At 40.4% G+C, this 26641-nt stretch overlaps 1 protein-coding gene across 14 annotated transcripts in view; it reads left to right on the plus strand.

Annotated features, from left to right (window-relative positions):
- The window catches only part of LOC136563103 (poly(rC)-binding protein 3-like), a 500444-nt gene that overhangs the window by 339427 nt on the left and 134376 nt on the right, over positions 1–26641 (plus strand). Inside the window, exon 1 of one of the 14 annotated variants that reach the window (XM_066560321.1) lies at positions 21411–21548. The exons of 11 other annotated variants lie outside the window; for them this stretch is intronic. The gene's annotated coding sequence lies outside the window, so the exon portion shown is untranslated. 2 more of the 14 variants (XM_066560339.1, XM_066560331.1) reach the window with 2 other exon arrangements.

Raw genomic sequence — 26641 nt, forward strand, 5'->3', positions numbered from 1 at the left:
GTGTTAAAATACAAATACATGTAAAGTGTCTTCATTTTAGTTTTACTTAATTACAGTTTATAGGACCATTAAATCAAGTTTTCTAATACTATTTATTTAGTATGTTTGATTTTTAATTTATACTTATTTAAGGTATGTGCATATTAGTACTAATATAAATAAATATCTGCTAATTGATGGTTCTGGGTGGGGCACAGAATTCATGCTGAATGCTATTTTCTGTAGACTTCTCTGTGTATATTTTTTGGTGGCAAAATTCAACTTAAGCATCTCCCACCCCTCTCCACAGCCTTCCACCTATCTCTGCCCCTTTCCTTCCCTTTGTGCTGGCATAGTTTTTTGTAGGACTGAACTCTGAACTGGGTTAGTAACCTTGGAAGGTTACCCATCTTCTTTCTTTTTCTCAAGATCCTTTACAAGGCAGAGCAATGTGCTCATCTGGTTGGCAATGTAGCCTCCAAATCATTGCTCCATTGCAACTGAACAAGCATCCTAGGGAAGTGAGCTGACTCAGTTCAGGCAGCCAGGGAAAAGTGCCCATCAAACCATCACTGGGTTTTAAGGCATGCCATTTGCTTGATACTTTAGCCTGTAAACTCTACACAGACACACTTAAGTAATAGTAATGGTGTTTTTTCTGAACTAAATTTTTGCTGAAAACTTTCACCAGTACAGAAACAACATTTAGGGTTATATTTAGTTTTTGAAATTTGAAGGTTTTTATGAGTTTGGAGAATTTTAACGCCAAAGACTGGGGAAAAGCTTACGTCAGTGCACTTATACCACAGATAAGGGTCATTTGTTTATCTTAGAATTGAGTACAATAAATTTATACTTTCTATATTTAAAAGAGTTTGCTGCTTTCTAGCTGGTTTTGGGTTTGTTTGTTTTGGCTTTTTTTCGAGTACAGTGTATATCAAATGGATAGAAGTAACACACTGTAACATTTTCCCCCCAGATACTAAAAAATATTTTTCCTGTGGTTGGGCTTCCCCACACCTAAGGGACACTGAGGCAGAAGTTTCATAGCTGCAGAGGGATGGCATCTTCTATGCTCCAGCTGTTCTGCCTAAAGACATTCCTGCTTTCCTCTGTCACAGCCACCCAGCAGCTGGCAGTGCTGCCCTTCTGGAGTGGCTTGCATAACTACTCCTTAGCCTGAAACCTGCTAACTCAGCCAAGCCAGTTCAGATCCACAGTTCACACTGCTTAAAATAATCTGGCTCATTTTGCCTTGAGCATTTTAGAGAGCGTTCATGCAAACCCCTTTGTTGGCACAGCTGTGGGGCAGGGTGTAAAAAACAGGGAGAAGTAATGTTGTCAAACCACTGATAAATTTGCTATTCCCTAAGTCTGAATCACTTTAAACACAAGAGAAGGTGATAGAAGTGGCTGCAGCTTGGTTGTGTCCAGCAGACTTGCATTCAGGCATGATGCTGAGCATGCAGCAATAATAAATCTTATTAAGACTAGAGCTGGCTTATGCATTCATTTTGAGGTTGGTTTTCTTTACTTCACATTAATTGATTGTTCATTTATTTAAGTAAGTAGAGATCAATGATGATGCGTCGAACCGTTACTACACAGGAGACAAAACTTTGATTTAGACTACATCACCTCAACCAGTTAGAAACATAAAAGTTGATTAGGAGGTGCTCTCAGCAGCTCATGAAGCTTAACCTGGCAGCAGACAGCTAATGCTCCATAATCCCAGCTATGGAAAGGCCTAAGGAGTTTGAAGAGTTCAGTTTGGTAATTTACTAGGAAATCCCTGCTCATTCCTCCAGAAGAAAAATTAAGTATATGGAGAAGATAACATGGACACTCAGGAAGAACCCAGGTGCTGAACAGGATTGATTAGTTTCATTGACCTCTGTCAGAAGCCTGTTGTTGCAATATCTAAGTGGATTGTCTGCCTTATTGTGTATTACCATGGAAGGATGGCAGCACCAGAGTCACAACAAGAAGATCCATCCTATGCTGCAAGGTGTATCATCAAAAAAATTGCTGTTTAAATTCTCTACCAGTAGATGACAATAATCTTTATGAGTAGAATTAACAAGAGAAGCAGGAGAAGAAATGTAGTTTCTCGGCTTGGAAGTAACATATGACAATTAATTAAACTCACTGGGTTTTGACCTTAAATAAGAGAGGTTAAATAAAATCATTGAGAGGAACCATGTTCCATTGCATTGTAGCATTTCAAAAACCCTGTCCACAGGAGAGAGGAAAACATCACAGGAAGGAAACCTTGTCATTAAAAAATCCAGGAAGTCTGAAGGTAGTACACTACACCTCTGTAGTACATTGGCAGTGGAGATATTCTGATTCAAAAAAGTACTTCAAAAGCACATCTGTCAAGTCAGACATGGTATTTTAAAGACTTTTATTGAAGCACAAAAGGCCAGCAATAACCAATATAATAATTTCTGCCAGAGAATAGGAATTAAATAGTCATTTCAGCATTTTATTTTATGATCATCATTAACTGTCTTCTGCACCCAGGTTATTAGATATCCCTTAGCTGTCATCTGCATCCACAGAATCACAGAGTCAATTAGGTTGGAAAAGACCTCTGAGACCATTGAGTTCAATCTTTGGCTGAACACCACCATGTCAACTAGGCCAAGGCACTGAGTTCTGCATCCAGTCTTTCCTTAAACACTTTCAGGGACACTGACTCCACTACCTCCCTGGGCAGTACATTCCAATCTTTAATCACCCTCTTTGTGAAGAAAGGTTAATTGGACACAAAGAGAGCTGCTGGGTTGTTCTTAAAACCTGTCCCATTCCTTGGCCTTGAGGAGAGGCTGAGAGAATGAGTTGGGGGAAGAAAATCATATTCAGATGGCCTAATTTCCATGTAAATTCCTGTGTCAGATGTTACCTAAAATTTTCAAGTCAATTAAGAGGAAAGAATTAGATGCAGAAGCGAGTGTTCTTATAAAGGCCCTGTGACAATGGTTGATAGCTGGTACATAAAGAATAATATCTAAATGTAAGCAAGTGTCACTCAGCTACCTTCTTCTTGGACTGGTTTATTAATGGAAGATATGGGAAATGTAGGAATATCAGTGGTGCCACTTTAGCACAGCAAATTCACAGCTTTATTTGCGTTTTAGATTACCAGTCACAGACTGTCATGGTGCTCTGACTGAAAACAAAAAGTATCTTGTTAATCTGTGTGTGCTAATAAATTTTCTGTGTTGCAGAACAGGAATATAATCTTGAATAATTCTGCTCTTGTAATGTGTATAATTTCTACTCTAGGTAACTAATTATTTTAGCAATAATTATTGACATTTTTAAAGATTTAGGTTATAAATGATATTTGGAAGTTATAAATACTTATTGAAAAAAAGAATCCACTGAAATATGTAGCCATAAGTACTTTATACATTTCCATGTGGAGTGGATGCAATAGCCGTAATTCTAGTTAAGTTAAAGGTTGCCTACATACTGGTCTATTTAATGGGTTTTAAATCTAAGAGTAATCAAAAAGAAAAACTTAATGTTCTGTCTCTAGATTTTCTGCTTTTTATTTCAGATTCCACTCTATAGCTCCATTGTGGCAGAAAAGGGATGCTTTTATGCCTGTGCTATAAGTGTATTCTGAAGCCCCAGGCCTTGCTCAGTAGAACTAGTTCTGATGCTTCAATAACTTAAAAGCAAATCTAGCACTGGCAGAGGAGGGGAAAAACACTTTTTGTGAAGTCTGCCCCCAAATATGTTTCCATCAGTCTGGAAGAGTTTTAGGGATGAGCAAGACCCACTGTTTACCATGGAGCCACAGTTGTGCATGTCACTTACAGGATGTGTTCTTGGCTAGAATAGTTCTGTAGGTTATGGGACAATCAAAAGAATGGTGGCCCTTTGCTTCTGGGGCACCTGCTGAACAGACTTTACTGTAGACTCCATTTAGATCTTATTTAATTATAAAATAATAGAATATGCTGGGTTATATGGTACCCATCAAGATCAAGTCCCACTCCCAGCCCTACACAGGACACCCTAAGAATCCCACCATGTGTGATTCTTACATGACAAAGATTTTCCCTACATGAAGTACTGGAAAATATAAAAGTTGTTGTTTTTCACCCTGGTGTATATCCTCCATCAAAAGGAACAGCATAAACAGGAGTCAGGATGGGATTAAAAGGAGAAGCATGGAATGACTGGCAGTGCTATGTAGAAGTAGCATAGCAGAGACTATGGGAAGAGAGAAGATGAACAGGAGGGAGGGCAACTATATGAGTAGCCCTCAAAGAGGAGAAAAGAGATCAATACACTGGGGCAAGGGAAACACACAATGATAGAAGGGCCAGAAAACTGTTAATGGAAAAATGAGAACAGAGAAGAAAAAGAGATGGCACATTTTGTGATTTAATGTAAGGCCTAATGTGCCAGGTACTCAGAAGAATTTTTAATCTAAATAAGGCAACTGAGTCATCTTCTTAACCTGAATTCTCTAAGTGTTCCCTTATATCCAGATGAATGTATGTGTCATCTCATAATGTGATTATGACAGAAGATGCAAGCAAAGCAGGTTTGAACCCAATATCTGTAGCATATAGGGACAGCTCTTAGGAAACATGGGAACAGATGGAAAGCCAGTGAACATACCCAACTTTTAAAGCAGAATGCTTGAGAAAGCTGCTTTTTTGTTTGAAATACTACTTAAAGATCAGTGCACACATACACACAAGCACACACACACACACACACATACACGAAGAGACACACACACACACACAGCCCCTTTCACTTTCCTACTCAAAGAGGGAGAATTGATAGCTTTGTCCTTTGGGTTTAGTCACATTTCAGCTCAAGAAGCTATGCAGATCTAGATCCTGTAATAATTTTTTAGCTGTGAAGGATACTTTGCCTACTCACCTTATAAGTAGCCGGGTGCAGCACAGATATTATTCAGTCAATTTTTCTGCAGAAAAAAAAAATCATAAATTCCTGACAATGAGCAAAAAAAACTTAAGGCAACATCCATTTAGTTGTGTTCATTTAGTGTGGCTTTATAAGACACTGTACAATATTGCAGCTTGCTGCTCCTCAGTAATGTTTCATATCTCATTTATGCTGTAGGGGTGAATTTGATTTCTCTATCTGCTACCCTACCCCTGCACCCATGTGTGACATTTAACTGCATTGCTTTGGCTAAAATTACCAAAGTAATTTCTGTAATACAGTCCTTAATGGCACTCTCAGATTTAAGGTGAGATTGTTTCTAAAAATACTTTTATATAACTTGAAGAAGAAAATGTTATAGAAACTGAAATTTTGACCATGTTCCCTACAGGTTTCCTTACTTTAAGGCATACATGCTGCACTGTTTGCTTTTCATGCAAAAACTACTGTGAGAAGTATAGGCACAGATTAGTTCAAATAATTTTATTCATCAGCTATGTGTGGAAACACAGGATACTGAGAGAGCCATCAGTAGGCTAAGAGATTATTTAAAGTGATACTGCCAAATTCTCAAGTGCCACTTCAGTATGTTAGTGGATTAGTGTTTAATCATTACTTTAAAATATGTTGCAGATTCCAAAGTGGTCTGCTTTACAAGGGGAGCATTTTGAAAAACTGAAAATGGAAAGGCTAGATAAGAACGCTGCCTAGATGCTGTACAGGTTGTAGCTCAATTCAGAATCTGAAATGAGAGCTGGTTCCCTCCCTCCCAATAAGGTTTGTGTGCCTGTGTGATATAACAATTTGTAGTGAACTATAATGTCTGGGAAACTAAGGTAACAAATTAATGGCTATAGTGATTCAAAAGTCCATTGATCTTTCTCCCTGCCCAAGATGGGGATGGCAATGTGAGCTATTATCAATGTAACATTTACTGGAAAAAAAGCAGGGCTAGGGGAAGTTACAATTAGAGCCGTCTTCAGTTTTTGCAATATTAAAATATAGACGATGAATCACACTCAATGTAGATAAACCACTTACCTTCATAATGCTGATGTAGGATGGGAGCAAAAGCTCTCCATTCAAATATCCTGTTGGATGCCTGTATCCTATCCGACAGGCAGTAATCAGGGCAAAGCACTACTGAAATTAATTCCTATAATACTGAGGGGTTTAATGAAAATCCTGATGACAAATTGTCTTTGTTATTGTGCTCACCGTTTTCTCTCTTGTATCCTAGGTTAATTACAGGGCATTTTAAGATAAGCTTTTTGAGCATACTATACATGTAGAAGGAAAAGTAAAATGCTGTCAGTTTCTGAAACATACCCAGACTCTCACAAACACATATGAATTTAATTCCAATAGTATTTTAATCTGATGGTTCATCATTTATATTTTTACCTGTCAAACACTCATTTAGCTTCTCTTAGCATAACAGGTGGGAGCAAAAAACCAGTATTCTCCCTCTTGCTCGTCTTTTGTAAATAAAATGAAAGAAGCAGTAATTGCACATCTCACAACCCCATTTAGGACTAAAAACCACAATTACAGAATGTTTAAATTAGGCACTTCTGTGAGTTGCAAAGCAGGCAAGACAAGGTTGCTGAAAAGTGAAACAGATGTTGATAGGCAGCAAGCAAAATTCATGGAATGCTGAGTTGGGAGGGTTCTTTGAAATCTCTCTTGATTTTGTTTTCCAGCCATATTGTCAGACTTCTTCATGGATCATTATTTACCAATTAGTATTTAATATCATAAATAATATAAATTATTTATAGCCAATAAGCATTAAACATCTCTACTCCATTACTTTTCATTTCACCTTAGTGAATGAACACAATTAAGTGAACTATGGCTCTTTGTAAAAGTTCAGTTGCATCTAAATTGACTTTGATAGAGAAAAAATTTTCATTTAATTTTTTTTACACTTTATTTTTTTGAGAATCTTTTGTCTGAAATGAATAAATACTTTGATCAAAAACTCAAAGTTTTCAGAATGATAACAGCAAATGAAAATAGAGGGTTCAACAGCTCATTCTGCAAGCTATTCAGCAAGTTCCCATGGGAGACTGTATGGAAGGGGAAGGGGAAGGGGAAGGGGAGGAAATCATGCAAGGATGCTGCTCTCTGAGGTCAATATTCCAGACCTGGGCTCAGCCCAGCCCACAGCCATGAGTCACACAGGCACAACAGACTGACAGGGAGCTTCATCTTCTCTCCAGTGCAAAAGGGAGAGGAGGCCAAAGAGGGCTACTCAGGAGCAGGGCGTTGTTGGTCATGTAGGCAGGGAATTAGTGAAGTCAGAACTCAGCTGGATTTGAAATTGGTGAGGAATGGAAATGGCAACAAGAAGAATTTATAGAAGTAGAAGCAAAAGGAGGTCTAAGGAAGATGAGGGGCTATGAAGCAAGGCAGCCGACTTGGAGCACACAGAAAAGGCTGAGCAACCCAGCATCTTCTCCTTGGTCTTTCATTCTGTCCCCATACCTCCCAGGCAGAACCTGGGAATAGCTCATTAGTGACCAAGTAAGCAAACTGGACACACACACAAGGCCATGGGACAAGAGAGAATGTATCCAAGGATATGGAGAAAAGGAGCTAAGGCCATTGCAAGGACTGCTTTGTATCTTCTTCAAAAGGTCCCTAGGAATCAGGAGAGGATCCTGAAGGCTGGCAAGTGTTACATGTACATGGGCATGAAGGCAGATCTGGGGAACTATTTGCTGATAGAGCTCCCTTCAGTTTCCACCAGGATTTTGGAGGAAACCTTTCACCCTTATGAAAACCATGTGCAGTCACAAGGAGGATGAGAAGGCGATTTTGAACAGCATGGATTCACAAACTGCAAATTGTGGCTGAATAGTCTGAGTGCTTGCTCTGAGGAGATGTCTGGCTTGATGGATGAAAGAAGAGGTTATTTATCTTGGCTAATGCAAGGCCTGTTGCATGGTATTCCTACAGCCAAACTGGTGAGGCAGTGACTTGAGCAGTGGACTACAAGGTGAAGGCACTATTGGCCATATCATGAGGCTCCAAGAGTTCTGATCAGCTGTAAAATGTCCAAATGATGAGTGATTTCTAGTAACATCTTTCAGGAACTAACACTAGTGCGGACATGCATTCATGCCTTCACTGCAGATGTATCCAGTGGGATGAAATAAAGCCCTCAGCAAGTTCACAGACGATACCTGATATGGGGAGCAATTAATGTGCAGGGCTAGCATTCAGAGCATTCTCAACAAGCTGGAGTATAAGTCTGGCAGAAACTTTTTTAAGTTCAGCACAGGCCAATGCAAATTCCTGATCATGCAGCAGGACAGGCTGGGCACCAACTGGCTCCAGAGCAGCACAGCATAAAAAGTCCTGGGTGTCCCAGTAGGCAAAAAAACTCCAATGTGAGTCAGCAGTGCATCCTGAAGGTGAGCACCATCCTAGGCTCCACTAGCAAGAGAGTAGCCAGCAAGTTGGGAAAAGTGATTCTTTGCCCTCTGCTTGGCCTAGTAAGACTACCTGGAGGACTGTGTGCTCTGTTTTGGATTTCCCTGTACGAGATGGACACTGACATAGTGGAATGAGTCCCTTGGAGCACCAGGCGGCCAGAGCACACGATATACATGGAGAAGCTGACAGAAAAAGGGTTCTTCTGGCTGAAGGTGAGAATAAGGGGGGAACCTAATTGTTTTAACCTACCCATTGGCAATGTACAGATGAGATGAAGTCAAACACTTCTAGGTAGTGCAACACAATAGGACTAAAGGCAGCAGCCCCATGTCACAACATAGGAAATTTTGTCTAAATATCAGAAAAATCTTTCCTTTCTTATGTGTGTATGTATGTGTATATATGTGTATGAAATACCGGCACAGGTATCAAGAGACTCTGTGGCATTTCCATTCTTGGAGACGAGACAAAGCTCTCTGTGCAAGCTCCTGAGCAAGCTTTGAACTCAGATGTAATTTCAAAGCTAATCTTGTTTGGGTAGGCCCAGATGAGCACCAAAGACACCTTCCAACCTGCTACTTCCAATAGAATTTGGTATTGCTTACATAAATGGCTGCTTTAATGATTCAAACAATATTCCTGGGATACTCTGTATTTTGAAGAAAAAGAACAGTGAAAATACAGATCATTATTATTACAAAAATGTAGGTCATTACTGCTAAGAAATATTGTAGGGGTGATCATGTACACCAGGATGGCAGGATAGATTGTGGGTTTTTACTAAACAGACTGACTTATTGTTCCTTACAGAGATACCATCCCTCACCATTAATTATCTTTTCCATAGATCCTTATTTATATGTTTTTACTTCAGGTGAGTCCCTTGGGGCCTAGAAGATAAGGTGTATTTTCTTTGTGACCTTATAATCTCTCTTCCATTTCATTTTCCTAATAATTCATAATATTCCTTTTACATTAGGCTGGTGTTTTTATAGAATGGTAAATGGTTTCACCAGTTGCAGTTTCCATATTTCAGATTTGTAGCAGCTCACTTACAGCTCATCACTGGGTATGTATAGTTAGGACTCTTTGGGCTTTTTTGTTCCAGATTGAATATTTATCAGCATTATTCTTGGTCCACACTTTTATCACCAATCACAAAGAATTGAGATTATTCTGCAATTTTTCAGACATCTTTGGATTTACTACATTAAATAATCTAGTATGATTTAATCTCACCTCACTATTCAGCCTTAACCTAATTACTGAGGACTACTCTCAACAGTGCATTTCCCTACACTAGAAATCTCTCTGAATTGTGAAGAGTGACCATTTAATTTTCTGCTCTGTGTTTCCTACTGTCTAACCAGTAAAGGGATTCTGCCCTGTAAAGAAAGTTTCAGCCTGGGAATATCCAAAGTCTATTCCATAGTGCTCTTTACACCTATCTAAAGAATTCTTTTCACTTTGCTGAGGTAGAGTCTAATCTTATTTGGGTTCCCCTTTCATATCCAAGTTACTTATCAGCCCTACAGACATTCTGGTAGACTTCCTGTCTTGGAAGTGCTTTAAAAATATTTTATTATTATTAGTTTTATGCCTTTAGAAACTTGCTCTTCAAAGTAATTTTTTTTTGGCTGGACTTACTAAATTTAACTTTCCAGAGTTGATATTCTTTTCTGTTTTTCTGGTTGGGAATCTTCCACTTTCAGAAGAGCTTCTAATAATCACCATTACTGTGCTGTGTATTGAAATAGTGTAGAATAAATGAGAACTCTGGGGAGTTTCTCTTTCCACATTTCCCGCCTTTCCCTCCAAAATGACCTGACATTAATGGAAAGAGGATTTCGATTAGATGTAAGGAAAAAATTCTCTACTGTCAGGGTGGTGAGGCACTGGAACAGGTTACCCAGAGAAGCTGTGGTTGCCCTATCCATGGTTGTGTTTAACAACAAGTTGGATCATGCTCTGAGCAACCTGGTTTAGTGAAAGGTGGCCCAGCCCACAGCAGGAGGTTTGGAACCAGATGGTCTTTAAGGCCCTTCCAACCCATTCTATGATTCTATGATTTTATGTAGTTAAAATTATTAATTTTTTACCGTTCTTTTTGTGAATTGCTTTCTCTCTATTTAGTGCCTCCTCAGAAAAGGCCCTAAAACATGCAGGGAATGCTCATAAAATTCAAGCCATGGGAAAAAAGAAAAGGAGAAAACATTTGCAAAAGTTAATAGAAAAAGGAGCAGAATGAAGAAAGAACAAGTTGGGAAAACGTACACAGATAAATAAAGAAGTAATCATACCAAAGTAATCCCTTCTGAAATGCTAACAATTTCAGTGCAAGCTGCTCAACAGTTCAGTGAGATAAGTCCTAGAAATATTCTGAAATTATGAAATTGTGCTTTCTGAAAATTGTACCCACATATAGATAGAAGTGTATATAGGATATATGCATGCATGTATGCATTTTCTGCCTCAGAAGTGAGGAAGACTGAGACAGCAAGGTTTCCACCTGCTTTGATGGGATTTGAATAGCAAGCAGAACTCCCAAATTAGAGGCAAATCTCATCCTTGAGCACCTGTGAGGCTTCATCAGCAGATTCCAAGCAGTGGGATCTGTCTCTTGCAAACAGGTGTGTACAGATGTGATTTTTGGCTATATTCTGGCAACAGCCCAGCACTGCAAGCTTGCAGAAGAAGCCTAGGATGGTACCAGATTATGTCAGTGCCTTTGTAGGACTGAGTCTTTCAAGCTTTTCCTCATGAGCCACTCCAGGAGAGTTGCTGATTTCTCCCTGAGGCAGCTGCTCTGCACAAAAATGCTGGGTCTGTTTAGAGTCGTAACCCTAAGGTAAGGCCTTCCAGCAATTTATTGGCAACTTTAATGTTTCTCCAGATTTGCAGGGAGAAGATATCTTACCTTTTGGAACTGAGCAATTATCAAATATACTTAGAAATGCCCCTAGCACCCCTTAAAGGGAAGTAATAAAAAAATGAATATCATTCTACATATGAATAACATACATATCCATTCTTACCCTAGAGTTCTGCTGGATTCAGAGTTCTTATTTGAAAGGCCAAGTTGCAGCTGCAGTTGTTTTTTTTTTTTTTAACTAGGCTTAACAATGAGACTTTTAATTTATTTCTCTAAGGACAAATCTAGGTCCTCCAAATGATTGAAATCAAGGTAAATAACAGGACTGGTTGGTTCTGTCTTGCACTGCTTGAGGACCCAGAGCACAGGATAAGGGAATAAGCAGCTGGGAGCCCTCAGCACCTGGGTTGCAATCACACCATAAACCACGTGTTTTGTTGCATGCAACGGCTTTGAGTTTGTTTCCCAATTGAGTTCCAGATGTAAAATTTAACCTGTAAAGCCTCCTGGGGTTTGAGCTGTAGCAATTTGAAGGCCTCTGCAAGGTTAGCAACTTTTCTGTGCACTGAGCACTGGAGATATCCTTATTTCAGGCAGATATGATCCCTACCCTGAAGCACTCATTATCTCTGAGGCGTTTTACACATCACTAAAGGCCTTCATGTATCCTGAATAAAAGCTCTCTGATCGTTCACTCTTCCTGATTTCCCTGTCTCCTCATCAATGAATGCTTGCGGGTGTAGTGCTCTCCTTTACCCCTATAAAGGGAGACAATTCCTTCAGGAACCAAAGCTCCTGAAGGTGGTTCACAGGGAGGAAAGGAAAGGCTCAGAGTAAGAAGAGAGATACAAAGACCCAACTAAGTTTGAGAATAGTTACCTAGAGAGACTGGCAATATATGAGAAATGAGAAGATTGCAACAGTGGAGAAAAGAAACATTGACAGAAACCTCATCGCAGTTAGATGACACAGAAAAGTGACTGAAGAAAGAAGAAGACTATACCAGGAGACACAACACAGTACACAGCAAAACAAGGTGATGGAAGGTAGAAAACAAAATTTAAAAAAAAAAAATCAGGAGACAAATTTAGGTTTTGTGTTTTTTTTAAAAAAAGTTCAGTGGAAAATGTTCGCATAGAATGGTACATATAGAAACCATTTTTCTCCCATAATGCTGTAATGCTATAGAATATAAATGCGCTGTGCTAATAGTAGCTCTGTGAGGCAGGCAAGACTATTATTTTATGTTCTTGGAGCTAAGCGCTGAAAAAGTGAATCTCAAGAGGGCACAGTGGAAATCTACAGGTATAGAATGGGTCTGAATTTGCTGGGCATCACTGAATTATTTCCTCCTTAGAAAAGTTTCATATATTTTAAAAATATAACGGAATTTAAATATTGGATTTGATATAAAAAAGTCATTATGGTGTAGCAATGTATGACTTTACGTTGAACAAAATTATTGTTCTAATTTTTTTCCTGTTGTTGCTACTCTACTGGGCAACAACAGTATTTTCAAATGCCCTGATACAGCATAATCTGTCAGAAAAGCTGCAGCAAATATACCTCCATAAGGATTTAATAACTTCAGCTTTAAACACTAATATTTACTGAAATTTGAGTGTTATCACCAATATTGATGCAACACATGGTCCAATGGTCCTGTAAAATGAAAAGCTGCCAATACACATTTCAAAGCTGTTTCTGATTTTACATCTATCATTTACGCTACAGCTCTCCACAGTAGCTTCCTGATCAAGCTAGTCATGCTCTACCCTGTCACACTGACAACTCTTATGTTGCACCAGCATATTGAAATATCTCACAGTAGCTTTTTACATCAAGAATTTCACTGCAATTTCACTTTCATAAGGAACTTGAAGAGCACAATATGGACAGCATGTTAAAAATAGTCTTAATCATTAGAGATGAACTATTTGCTTTTTTGAACATAATTTTTTCCTGATGACTCTGGAGATGGAATTAAGATTGACACAAGTTGGATTTCATACGAGGGTCAAGGCCCCTGACTCTCAGAAGCATTATGAAACCAGTGAACATAAGTTTTGCTGAATCTTCTGAGAATGCAGAAGAAGCATTGAGTTTTCAGCTTTCAGCAGCAAACTATGAGCACAAGCAAAGCAGTAATTGTCTAAGGTGGCAGGCTCCTGGAAAGACAAAGTGCACATCCCTTAACACCTGTCCACCCTAATTTTGTCCATATTAGGACAACGAAAACCAGGTTGTCTGAAAGTGCTGCTGCCCCTAAAGTAGGAGTGGAAACTACTGGTAGAATGCCCAGTGCCAGCAGCTGTGATTGCTGACTGCTATCAGTCCCTGGAGGCAGCCAGATTAACAGCATGAATCCTCTAGATCTCTCCATTGCAATTCCCCACTGCTCTGTGGCAGGCAGAGGTGGCCCTGTCCCATCTGTTATTTTAGGAGGATTGACTGTCAGTTTTGTCTGAGCTGTTGAAAAGTCTTGTGCTGGCTCTAGAATAAAAGGCATTTCAAATGTTTATAGTGAGGAATATTTTAAATGAGGAATAATCATGGCATTACTTATATTTAGAAATTCAGGGAGCGTCCTTGGTCTCAATATAGCATGCTACTCATTCCAAAATGCAGATGATTCTCCATCTCTGACTATCTCCACTTCTTTTTCTATCAAAGTTCTTTGTGAATTCAGCAGTGTAATATTAAAACCAATTTTTGTTCAGAATGGATGGATGGATGGATGGATGGATGGATGGATGGATGGATGGATGGATGGATGGATGGATGGTCTACCATCACTGTCTGCTTTTGAGATTTGAATCACAAAGGTTCAGGTTTGACTTTCAAAATTCCCTGTGTTTGGAATATTTTGGTAATTTCCATACCTTCTACCAATGGAATTTCCAGACATTACCAATTTGGTAGCTAAAGTAGAAATCGTATGTGGAGCTTCCCAAGTCTCTTCCACAACTGTCTGATTTTTGTGCCCTGGAACTTTGTTCCTTCAAACTGACCCTCAGACCTCAAGAGATGGAAGTGAACCATTCCTTTAGATTTCCAAATTGTTCTCTTGGTCTATTCTGGGCTTGTGCTATCCCCTCATGTTGCAGACAGTGTTTTTCATAGTGGCAGAATTTTTGAAAGTAACTGCTTCTCAAGTTTCACAAATCAAGAAAACTTTTTATTTAATTAATTACTTTTTATAATTGTTCATAAGTGTCACAATGAGCATATTACTGCATATTATAAAACCTCTTTTTTTATCTCTATTCAGTCAATGATTGTGTTATGAGGCTCATGAGGATCAGTTTTCTCACTCCTTATTTCATTCTCCTTATGGCTTCTTCCTCTTTCGTATACTACTGCCCTAGGAGAGAGGAGAAACTTTCTGTGAGTTTTGCTCAGGCTCAGTCTAGGGCTACACTCTAGCCACTTCACAGGCTTCCTTGTTCTTCCTATTTCTGGCATAATTCTGGTTATTTGGAGGTTTTTTTCCCAGATGCAACTTATTCCATGAGTAAGCAAGCTCTGATGTTTGTATGCACAGATCCTTGCCCTTCTTTGTGAAAAGCCTTTGAGCACTGTGACTGGGGGCTTACTTCAGCTTTTTAGGTGGACAGTGGCTCCCATTATTTCAGTTGTCATTACTGTCAAGAAGCTTGATTAGTTTTTATATTAGTCCCCAGTGAAGACTGGATACTTGCTGTTCCAATGAACTATTAGGAAGCCACTCCAAAAAAGAGTACTTCTTAGAGATTTTAAAGAAGAAAATGGTAGGGGACTCTAAATTATTTTTAGATCTGAGATTGGTAGTGTATAAATGTTATTTGAACTTTATGCAATAAAACAGTAATTTCTTCTTTGTACCAGACAACTAGCAACTCCCCTTACACCTGCTGGTATACTTAGTCACTTTTTTGCAAATCAGCATGAGCAAACTTCCCAAGGGCAGATTTTATGAAATGGCACACTCCCATGCATGTGAAAAATGACCTGCTACCTTCTCTGTAATAACCAAACACAGTGAGAGGCTGTTTGAAAACCCAGGGCTCACCCAGAACTGTGGAGTGTTGCTTTGCCAGCATGCAGGAGAAGAATTAGTTCATGGCTGTTAGAGATAATCCTTTCCCTGCTAGTAAAGTCATCCCAAGCCAGTGACCCTTTAAAAATAGGAAGGAATACTTGCAAGCTCTGGTCTTCGATGACCCTGTTGGAAGAGAAATTCACGTCTCTAGACACCCTGTGCACCCTTCTTTGTTTTCTACTGATAATCTACTGGTTTCACTCTGTTTCATCTTGTCTCTCCACTTCGCCAGGCTGGCTGGGTGGTGAGACACTGCAAAATTATGTTAAGCAAGACCTAAGGGCAGACATCCAAGTGCAAGATTGAGAGCAAAAGGGTATAAATGAAGCAATGACAAATTAGCTTCCAGAGTATGCTTAACCATTACTCCACTTCCAAGTATCCCATGTGGGATTTCTTTTGCACTGCTCTGCAGTGAGAGCAGAAGATGGTGGATTCATAGTCAGTTTTCTCCCCAGGTGCTGAGCTCACTTCTGCGTGGCTTCCATCCCTATATGCCCTGTATTCCTTTGGGACTCTGCTTCTGGATGCACAGGCAAATACTGATCATCTCCTGTCTTGAGAGGGACACCTCAGACACTTTAAAGGTTATTTCCATGTGAGCCTGGCAGGGAACTGTTAGTGAAATACTGCTGATTTTGCCTCCTGAGATTAGAAGTGTTGTGCACCAAGAGTGCATGCTCTCCTTTTATTCTTTGGCAGTCTGCTGACAAGCTGCCCCTGCCCATGAGATCCTTTAATTCTCATCATGCTCCACTGAGGTTATTTATACAATCATCATACCTCTATTATGAGATATCAGTTGTGTGTGAGTGTGTGTGTTCTGCAAGGTTCATGATCACTGTTACCTTAGTGACATTCTACACACCTCACACTTTAATAACATGGATGTCTGATGCTGTCAAATTCACATGGTATGAGTGTTAATGCAACTTGTACCCAGTGTTTCAGATAGTGTCCTTTTGGAAGATCAGCTCCTCTCTGCTTTGCTGTATGTCTAGGTAGAAAGTGCATTTTCTTCTGATCTAACTGCATGAGAATTCCAGGCAAAGAATATCACTTGTATAGAGCTATACCATAATTACATTTAAAAAAAATTAAAAATCCTGGTTTTATCTTATCTTGGATGTACGGTGCTCCTGGTTCCCTGCAGATACAGTCTCCCTTGATACAGAAACCCAGACACTGATTTTGAAGATAGAGTTCATTTTGGACTTTATTGAGGCAATAGACCTTGGTTTTGGCTGCCTTCAGAGGGCAGAATTTCATTGAAGCAGAGCTGATGTTGTAATCTTGGATGATGATGGCATTTGTGATTGTTCAGTGAGCCTTCCAAGGAATCAGCCTACTGCTCTGGGTTTGGACACAATTATTTTCATTCTGACAAAATTGCTTGTGGTGTGGAAGGAGATCACAACTATAGTGGGGGTAGATTTAGATATTTCCTACCCATAAGATGTTCTGTTGTTTGCATCATGTCCTGCATTTTTAGAATTTTTAAAGTCAGTGGAGTAAAAGGCCTGATTTTCTTTTCAGAATGGTGTATGAGGTCAGCTGTCCAGATATTTTTCTCTTTGTAGCACGTGTAGGAAAAGAGGCAAATATGTAGATTTTTAAAATTATGCTAAAACAGACATCATAATAAGATAAAAATTTTAGGAAACAACTGGCTATGAATGAAAGACTTCTCCTCTCTTCCCTTCCCTAATTAATTTTTAAAAACCCAGCTTGGTACTTTTTTCTCCTGAAATGATACCTGTCTCTCTTTATCTGTACAAGATAGCTGTAAACCAAAATTTTTCAATTAATTGAATGATGTGATTCAAATGCTGTATATGTGGGCTTTTATCCCCTTTCTCCCTCCCACTAATAAGGAAAAGAATTCTATGTTTAGGGGATTATACCGCTAGGATCATGAGTTTAATGTGAAGCTCAAATAATTGGCATTGACAGTTTTATCAAACAAGAATAGAATTAGAATGGTAAAGTAAATGCAACCTAGAGAAATGAGACAGAAGGCAGAAACTGAGGTGCAGGCTTTCTCCACTGCTAGTGTTTTCATAATTGGTGGCCACAAAAGCATCTTTGTGAGATATTTTGCTTGGTGTGGTGGGCTGACCAAAGCAGGAGAGAGGTAGTAGGATCAAAAGCGTGCTCAGGCTTCCCAGTGACAGATATTTTCTGATGAAGAGGGCTCCTAACCACTCAATAGATCTATATGCTTTATGCCTCACTTACCACAGCTTTCTATTGCAATCTTTGGTTTATTCACATCTGGTGAACTTGATTGTGCTTTCATTTTTTTGAGAACTAAATTTTTAGTGTTGATTTATTTGAAAGCAAGCTCTTGTAACTTATGGTATGGAGTCAATTGAACATGGGCTTTTAGAACAGAGTATTGACGATTCTTTTTTCAAAGATTAGACTTTATTTCCAAATTTTGGATAACTTTTTGTGCCTTTCTTTCTCTTTTTTCGTTTTTTTTTTTTAATTTAGTGCATGGTGTTACCACATTTGCAGAGTTGGATCCAGAAGAATTGAAGCACATGCTTAAGGAAAAGAATGGCATGAGGTTCATGAACCCCATAATTAGTTCCCCTTCCTAGCTCTAAGCAGTAATTAAATCTGTCACTTCTGCTCTGCTGATTCATTTATTTAGCTATTTAATTGCTCAGCTCAATACATCTTTATCTCCGGAACTGCAACATTTTATTCAGGCTAAGGAATAGCATAACCCATTATTAGTTTTTGTCCAAGGGCAGGGACATGTAAAAGAAAAGAACACTAATACTAGATGACTTGGTGGTGTTGTCAGTTTTCACTTATCAAATAAGTGAAGTTTTCCCTTAAATACTTCAACCAGTACTTGGGGATAGCTTTCCGTACACAGGTTTCCTTCTCCAGGAAATTATGTCAAATGCAAGCACCCAATGTATCTGATGCAGGTTTTTATTTCCATAATGAGTTAACTTAAAGCAGAATCACAGAATCACAGAAATTCTAGGTTGGAAGAGACCTTTAAGATCATCGAGTCCAACCCATGTTCTAATACCTCAACTAGATCATGGCACCAAGTGCCACATCCAGTCTTTTTTTAAACTCTTCGAGGGATGGTGACTCCAGCACTTCCAGGTAATGCATAATTCTCTATAAAATGAGTGCTTTGATGGTAGAATATTTTATGACAGTTTAAAATTGCAGATATACATTAAATTGTTTATAAACTAAATAGTATCTTTGCTTTGTACATTTTAGTTTTGGGACATTGCTCCGTCAGGGAGATTTCTGTCATCTGTCTCTTAGATTTATCATCAAATGGAGCATTTTGATCTGAAAAGCAAATGGCATTTGGAATACTTTCACACTTGCGAAGACAACTCTTCTGAATATCCCTTTGTGAGGCATATATACATACATGCAGTTTTTCTTATGCTACATTTTCATCAGTCCTTAAGGGAGGTTGCAAGATTCCTCCACCATTTCTATCCATATGTTGGAAAAGCTGTAGGAAAGCAGCATGCAAAATGAAGAGGAGCAGATCAAGACAGATCAATACAAACAGAGTCTTTTGTTGAAAGGAGAATTTTTTTTCTATTTTTATTTTTATAACCCTTTTTTATTTTCCCACTTTAAACTTGGGAATGACATTCACAAAAATTAAAGATACAAAACTCACCCAAAAGTCAGAGACAATCATCTTTTTCTGTCACTTCTAGCATCAGTAACTCAGTTCCACCAATTTGTTCATCTGCCTGGCTGGCTAAATTTTTATACCATGCACACAGCCTTGCATTTCACTCCATTAGTGATTTATTTTTGCTGTCTTGTTATTCAGTCACAACTATGCAGTTATTTAAGTCATTGCTCATGTTTTTGCCAAGTAAGCTTATTATTCTAAAAATCTTTTTCCTGCTTACCTGGATGGGTTTTTGTTGTTGAGGATTATGTCAGGGTTTTTTTATTCCTTCAGTGAGACTTCTGTCCACTCTTTTGCAAAGCAACACTTGTTTGTACTGCTGCTGTGGCTAACTCACTCAGTTGGCCCTGACTGAAATAGAGGCAGGAGCCTGTGTAAAAACCAGCCAGTGGAACTGGCAGGGTTAATTAGCCATATTGCATGGAACACCTTGGAAATTCAGCTGCCTGTGCCAGAGTGGGGACCTCTGCTTCCCTGTCTCCTGTCATCAGCAGGGGCTTTGTCAGCCTGTGGGCTGGCAGCTTTGGCCCAACAATGCTCAGTCTCTGTTGTTCATGTTGGTGTTGTTGTTTTGCATCTGTGCACTCGGGGTTACTGACAACTCTTTGTTGAAATAAAGAATATTTCTGTCTCTGCTGAATCTAGGAAGTCTGGAAATCTTGTGGGCAGTTTTGTTCTTGCAAGCCTGCATATGAGATTTTTAGACTAGGGTTTCATATGAGTTTCACCTAAATATTCTTTCTTTTAAATCAAGTGATCTTCTAAAAGTACACTTTTCGTTACATTGGGCACATGCTCAAATTCAGGGAATAAATAAAGCAGCAAAAACACTCTGTGACCATCCTTTGTGGATAAAGGTGCTTTGAGAATAAGTCTGTATGTGAATTGGTTTAGTTTGCGAAAGCAGTGTTCACTGTAGCATGACAAGCAAGTGTGATCAGAAGAGGGCATGGGAATGAAATGGAAAAAATAACATGTATTTGTAGTAGAAGAGAAGTTGATTTTTGAGTTGATGGAGACCTGACAGAGGAAATACAGGGTTAATTTCAGATGGCCATTATCTTGGTTCTAAAAGAGTATGCGGTTGGTCAATAGGATTAACTACTTTTACACAGATTTGTACATAAACATTGAGGCACGAGACTTGGACATGAGCTGAGTGCCCTCCCTTTGCAATGATTACATTCTTGAACGTCTGGAGAGAGAATTAGGTGACAATGGCTATTGGCTTCCCCTCAGATGAACCTAGCTGTTGTCATCCGGCCATCAACAGACTGGAAATTACTATCTCGAAGGCACTGCAGAGTTTACAAGCAGTCCTGTGGGACCAAAACCACTCCCTTCTCCCACTCTGCCTTCCCCATGCCAGAACCAGTGGCATCCAGCTACTTGCACAGTGTGAACTGGACATTTGTGAAGTGATGCACAAGCCCAAGGTCCAGGCACTGCTGGTAGAGGCACTGTGCTTGATCAAGGGTGTGTTGGCTTTTTGTGAGTTTTATTGTTTGTTTGGTTTTTGGGTTTTTTGTTAGTTTTTAACTCTAGTTCACTGTACAGTTAGAAACCTCAGTCTGTAGTTTCTCCTCACTCACAGTACTGGAATAAGGTTAGTGTAAAATGTGTCTAAATCAAATTACATTAAATCCTCCAGTCTTCATATAAATGCACCCCTGTCTGTACTGTATTAATATATTGGTTTACTTATTGGTGTATTGGGAACTTCTTTTTAATGTTTTAATTAACAAGGTAAGCCACCGCCTGTACTATTTGTGTGAGGCACCATATCTGTGGGGTTGGAGTCTACCTCTGCCCAGCCCTGGTCAGTCGACTTGGTTATATAAGGTGCACAGACTTGGGTACCTATAAATATTAGCGAGCAGCTGTCACAAAGGGATTGTGAACGAGCTGCTCTGGACCTCGAAAACATAATAGCTTGGCACCCAGAAATACACAACTTTGATAACATACTACAAGGTCACGTATTGGGGGGAGAGGGTAAGGAGGTGGCGACTGCTTTTAATCTTTGTCTCTTTTATAAAAAACAACCTGATTTTCTTCCTTTGTGTTGCTGGTATACATTGGATATTTACAATTTTTATCACATTAGGATATGACATTCCTGGCCTGGCCAGTGCTTTTTTTGGATATTTATAGCAGCTTCTGGTCATTGTTGAGCAAAGGCGATTGCCCTGCCCTCTGGCCCTTTCTTAAGCAGATTTTGGGCAGAAGCTCCTCTCGTGTGGCACTAATTGAAGTGACTGGTGGAGGGGGTGTTGTGAGCACGCTTGTGCTGATCTGCCAGGGTCTAAGCCAAGGGAGGAAGGAAGGATAAAACAGGGAGAAGGGAGGAAAGAGGAAAAAAAAAAAAGAAAAAAAAAAAAAAAAAAAGGAGGGGAAGGAAAAAAAAAAAAAAAAGCCGGGCTTTGCCTCGCTCCGGCAGAGCGGAGGGCTGCGAGGGCTGCCGGCCATCTGTCCGCGCAGGGCGGCACGGCGGGAGCTGCGCCCGGGGAGGCGGGAGCGGAGCCGCTCCGCAGGTGGGTGCCGGCCCCGCGGGGTCCGCGGGGGGCGCGGGGCCGCCGGGCCGGCGCTGCCCGGGTGGGCCCGGGGGGGCTCTTTGTGAGCGGCCGCGGCGGCGGCGGCGGGAGCCGAGCGGGCCGCGCCGCCGGGCCGGGACGGGCAGCGCCGGGCCAAGTCGGGAAAACTCCAGTTGCACAAGCGCGGACCCAACAAGTTGCGGTAGAAGTGCTCCGTGCGGAGATGGGGCTGGGTTATCCGCCGCACGAGTGAGCGGCGCTGAGGGAGATCCGTCAGGGACTGTCAGTCGGGAAGTGTGTGCTTCCCTCGGGTGAGTAACCCCGCCTGAGCCGGGGCTCCGGCGCTCGAAGGTGATGATATTATCCGGAGCCTGCTCGCTGTGTGTCCGTGTGCCCCCGGTACATGGTTTCCTGCAAGTTTAACGTGAAGCGCGGAGAGGCCGAGGAAGACCACAGGGGTTGCGGAGGGATTAGGAAGGCAGAGGTTAGTAAGTTTCTGACGTGCTGTAAACCAGCATCACCGTCAGAAGCAACTAGTTTGGAATGTTGTCCCATATTTTGGAATTTGTATTGTCATTGGAAGTTTTCGCGTTTCGTTCAAGTGTTAATGTTTCTGGAGGCTTTTCTTGCTGTTGTTTTTAAGTTGCTGTGTAAACTGCTTGAGTAAACAACCGGGTTGTCGCTCAGCGAGTTGTGCAGTGGGGGAAAAGTGAACTTCGAAGTGTGTGTTTCCTAAAGAAAAGTTCGAAAATATACAGTAGTTTTAAATTAACAGTAATAATAGAGGAGTCTGGGCTTCATACTTCATTACTATGGTCATTATTATTTTTGAAGATGAAAGAAAAATTGTTCCTGTGTGCCTAAAATGATGTTTTAATGCCCTTTATGCATCTGTTAGAATGTCCTGTTAGTGGATATGGTTATGTTTAGTGTACAGCTTGTATTTGTGTTTCTGATAACCTTCGTAGTGCTACTGGAAAAATAAACACTCAGTTAACGCACATTACCTAAACATATTTTTTAACAGCTCAGGCATAAATTATATGCAAAATGCAGGCATAACTGGCAATTCCTTTGCATGTCTATCTTAAAGTGTTATAAATAAATAAATATCTGTTAGATGTGCACGTACCATTCAGTCTAGCTGTAGTCCTTGTTTGTTTCTTTTGTATATGGCTCTAGAAGTAGAACAATAGTGAAAAGTGGAGTTGAGCAGCTGGTAATCCATTTGTCCATTGCTTATCCCTAAAAAGATTCCTGGTGCAAAGTTCATGAACTATCACTGAGAATGGTTCAAAGCTGAGTCCAGGAATTGGCCTTGCTGAAATCCGTCAAGAGTTTATAAAAATGAACAGAAAAGCTGAGGTTTGCTTCATCATAAACCTCTTAAGAAATATGTCCTCTATCTAGTATGCTACTCCCTGTATCCAAGGCAAGGGAAAACCTCGGCAATATGTGGATATTGCTCCATACCGTCCTTATCTATAATCAGGCGAACAAAACTATTTTTATTTCTTTATTCTGGAATAGCTGGTTTCTTACAGAAGACCTTGCCTTCTGTCTTTCTCTCATCTGTGTCCTTGCTGCAAAAAAAACAAGTCCTCAAGAATATAAGCATTTGTTTTATTGGTTATATTCCTTATCTCTCCCACCTTCCAATTTATGCTGGTTTGAATATTTCTGTAATATTGAAGTCAGTTGCCATTACTTCCTTCAAGGACCCTGTTTAAACACATTTGTAGAGTGTGTGCGGTATGATAACGTGTAGCGCCATGGATACATTTAATTTTATTCTTACATGGTTCCATCTATTTCTCTTGTTACTTCAGAGAAGCAAGAAACATGATGAATGCTCCATTAGTGGGATTGGTAAGAAATACATTAACGCGAGGGCACGGTCAGTTAGAAAGTGTTTTTATTTGAAAGCCTTCTCATACCAGACAGCGTACTAATAATCATAACCTGTGCCACATATCTTCAGTGCTAGATTGCATTTCCTTTTAGGTTGTTTATAAAGACAGCTTTTATTCAGGATAGCTGCATTTTCACCAAATGCCTGGGCTCCCTGTTCCTTTTCAGCCTTCGCAGCCTCGGAATGCTGCGGTAATTTGCTGGGCAAAGGACTGGGTGTCCGTGGGGTAGGCAGTTCAGGATGCAGCACTTCTCAGAAGCCAGTCTCAGTACTGTAGGACACTGAGGTCTGATAATAAAGTCAAGTGAAATGTGGTATTAAAAATATAAGTCAAATCCAAAGACTGCTGTGTTGGTTGGGTACCCAAGAGCAAGCTGGAATAGCCACTCTGAAGATAACTGAAAATGCGGTGAGGACTTTTGCAAGCCATGAGGGAAAGCACTCAGCTCTCTGCGTGGGAAGCCGCTTTCCACAGATCCATCCCAGGGGAAGAGGCTGTCCTGGTGAAAGGACAGGGGTTCACATCCCTCATGTGTACCCAGGGAGAAGGACAGGACGTGGGGAAGCAGAGGGTGAGGTGGCCCTTCTGCTTAGGAGCACTGAGAGCCTGTCCAAGCCTGCTTGGCAGGAACAATTCCAGAGGGACCCTGCAGCAGGACAAGGGTGTATCACTGCAGTTTAAAGTTGTTGAGCAGCTTGCAAAGTTAATGGGGGACGTGACTGCAGCCACAGTTGTGTCTGGCAGAAAGGGAAAAGAGATATTTGTGGGATGGAAGGGTTTTGGAGTGTCAGATGTTGTGCAAAACACATGGTGGTCATGGTGTCATGTTTTTAAGGTGGAAGAGAGATCAGAGGTCTGGTGGAGCAAGCAGTAAAGGCAGGCGGATGACACCAGCAGCCAAAGGTCTTAATGCTACCATAGGGAGACTTTGCAGCTGGATGGATGACCCAATTTGGGTGCTTTGGAAAGAGTGAGTCAGGAGCTCGGAAGAACCATTGAGGATCCTGTTTGTCATCATGGACCAAGGAGGAAGCATTGGGCAGCTGAGCTGAGGGCAAATGACGTGCAGTAATTATAACTGGGTTGCAGCACGAGGGCTGACAGCCAGGAGACAGGGGCACAATGAATAATCTTTAGCCTTTTCTGTGGCATATGTGAAATTGGGAAGACAAACTTAGAGTTGAAAGCAAAACTTAAGGATAGCAGCCAAAATGATTCTGTAGCACTGAAGCTTTTTACTCTCTTTGTTTTTCTCTCAGTTAGTGAGATCTCCATCTTCTGATGTTTATAACAATATCGGGATTGGGGATTGTAGAACGCACAGAAATTAATTTTCATAGACTTTGCCAGATCATTTTCCTTTAAAAGGGACCTAGTTGCAGTTTTAATAACAGATGCACTCTGTTGTAATCATTTGCTAAGCAACAGGCTCACTGTGCTGCCTATGAAGCACAAAAGCAAGGGAGGCTTTGACACGTCACGTAAAGCTTACATAAAGTTTGTGAGCAGCAGCAGAAAGAGTGAGTGATGAATGCTCTTGGTTTTGTTCCTTACGTGAAAATAGTTTATAGTTGGGTATTTTTCTGTGCTGGCTGCCATCAGCAATAGAAGTATCAACAGGAGAAAAATGGGTCGCTTGGGTTTTAGCATTAAGCAGCAAATCCAGGGCCAATAGGATTTAGCTGGGATGTTAAGGTTTATTCAGTGCATTTAGTTAATGAAGTTGGGGAGGGGAGGAAGAAGGAAAAAGTCAGTGTCTGGGCTTGGGGGAAGGGATGAAATAGCCTGCTGCCACCGAGTGCATCCTGCGGTGACTCCTCCTGATTGATAGATGCTCCACAAGACAAAAACAACTCAGCAAAGGAGGTTTTAATTAAAAAACAGCAGCTCAATGCCAGCTCTTTTGGATTAAAATCAAGCAGAAAATCTTTGTAACAGACATCTACTTGGTCTTAAGGGTGTGTGTTTTTACCCCTAAAGGTGTAGTGTCCATCAGCTGGGTGGGAGGGAAGAGGGAGATAATAATACGTGTAAGCATCCTTGAAGTGGCCATAGAGCCATGGGGATATTCAGCAACAGCGATTGTATGTTAATATTCATCAGTGAGGCACAGAAGTCAAGTTCAGGCTAGCAAACTCCCTTTTGAGCATTCTGCCAGATTTCTAGCAGACAGCCCATCATCCCCTATGCACACGGGTGGCCCTTCACTGCGCTCACCCGTATTCTGAAGCCTTTGTGTCCCCTGCCAGAGGCTGTCATCTTGTGTACACACATGCTGTTCAGCATCTTGACTTGCTTTCTGAGCCCTGAAAGCCCTCAGCACAGAGACACAAAAAACAATTAGCACAGAAAGTCATTGTTATTTAAAATATAAAGGGCTATTATCTATATGTCCAAAAAAAAATTGCAAACCAACATGAATTGATCTCTTCCCGCAAGAGAGTTAGTTTGTTGGATTTTTTAATTCTGGTTCTTTGATTCTGGCTCCCACTTGGATCAGACCTTGTTTTCCCCAAAGCGGTAATGGTCATTTAGAGTTGGATGAAGTTTCTTTCTCCCGTGCACCTCCTCAGATGTCTGTGCTTGACCGTAGTATCTCAACACTGCTGGGAGTTGCTGAGCAGCAATTCACACTGTCAAGACTCAGCCACTGACCTCAGCAGACTTTCCTCCTATGGAGGATGTGGGCATCGGTAGCAGGATCTGACTAACAGTATAAAATAAATAAGCAGCAGGTTTGCAAAATTATAAATGTACCTGTTGTTCTTGGCATAATCTAGTTGCTCAGACAGCCTATAGCTTGATGCAATTCTGTGAGGAGGGTGCTGCAATATTTCTTAATAGGATTTATTGCAGTGACACCTGAAAACTTTCACAAAATGGTCTGGAGAAAAACTTGAATGTGTGATTTTTGGTGGGTTTTTTTTTTTTTTTGATCTTACAAACATTTTAAGATAAATATTTTAAAATCCTAATTTAAAAATAAAGTAGTGAAAATGCTTAGGAAAACACTGTACAGAATAGTTTAGGCACATGTCTGTAATAAGAAAGAAAGAATTTGATTTCATTAAAATTAAGCAAACCAACACAAGGACTTGACTGTGATGCTTACAGCAAGGCTTTATGAATGTTCAGCCAACTTTTAGAAAATGGGGGTGGCTGTGTCAGAATGGCATTCCC

This window comes from Molothrus aeneus, chromosome 1 (assembly GCF_037042795.1).
Source record: "Molothrus aeneus isolate 106 chromosome 1, BPBGC_Maene_1.0, whole genome shotgun sequence".
NCBI classification, from domain to species: Eukaryota; Metazoa; Chordata; class Aves; order Passeriformes; family Icteridae; genus Molothrus; species Molothrus aeneus.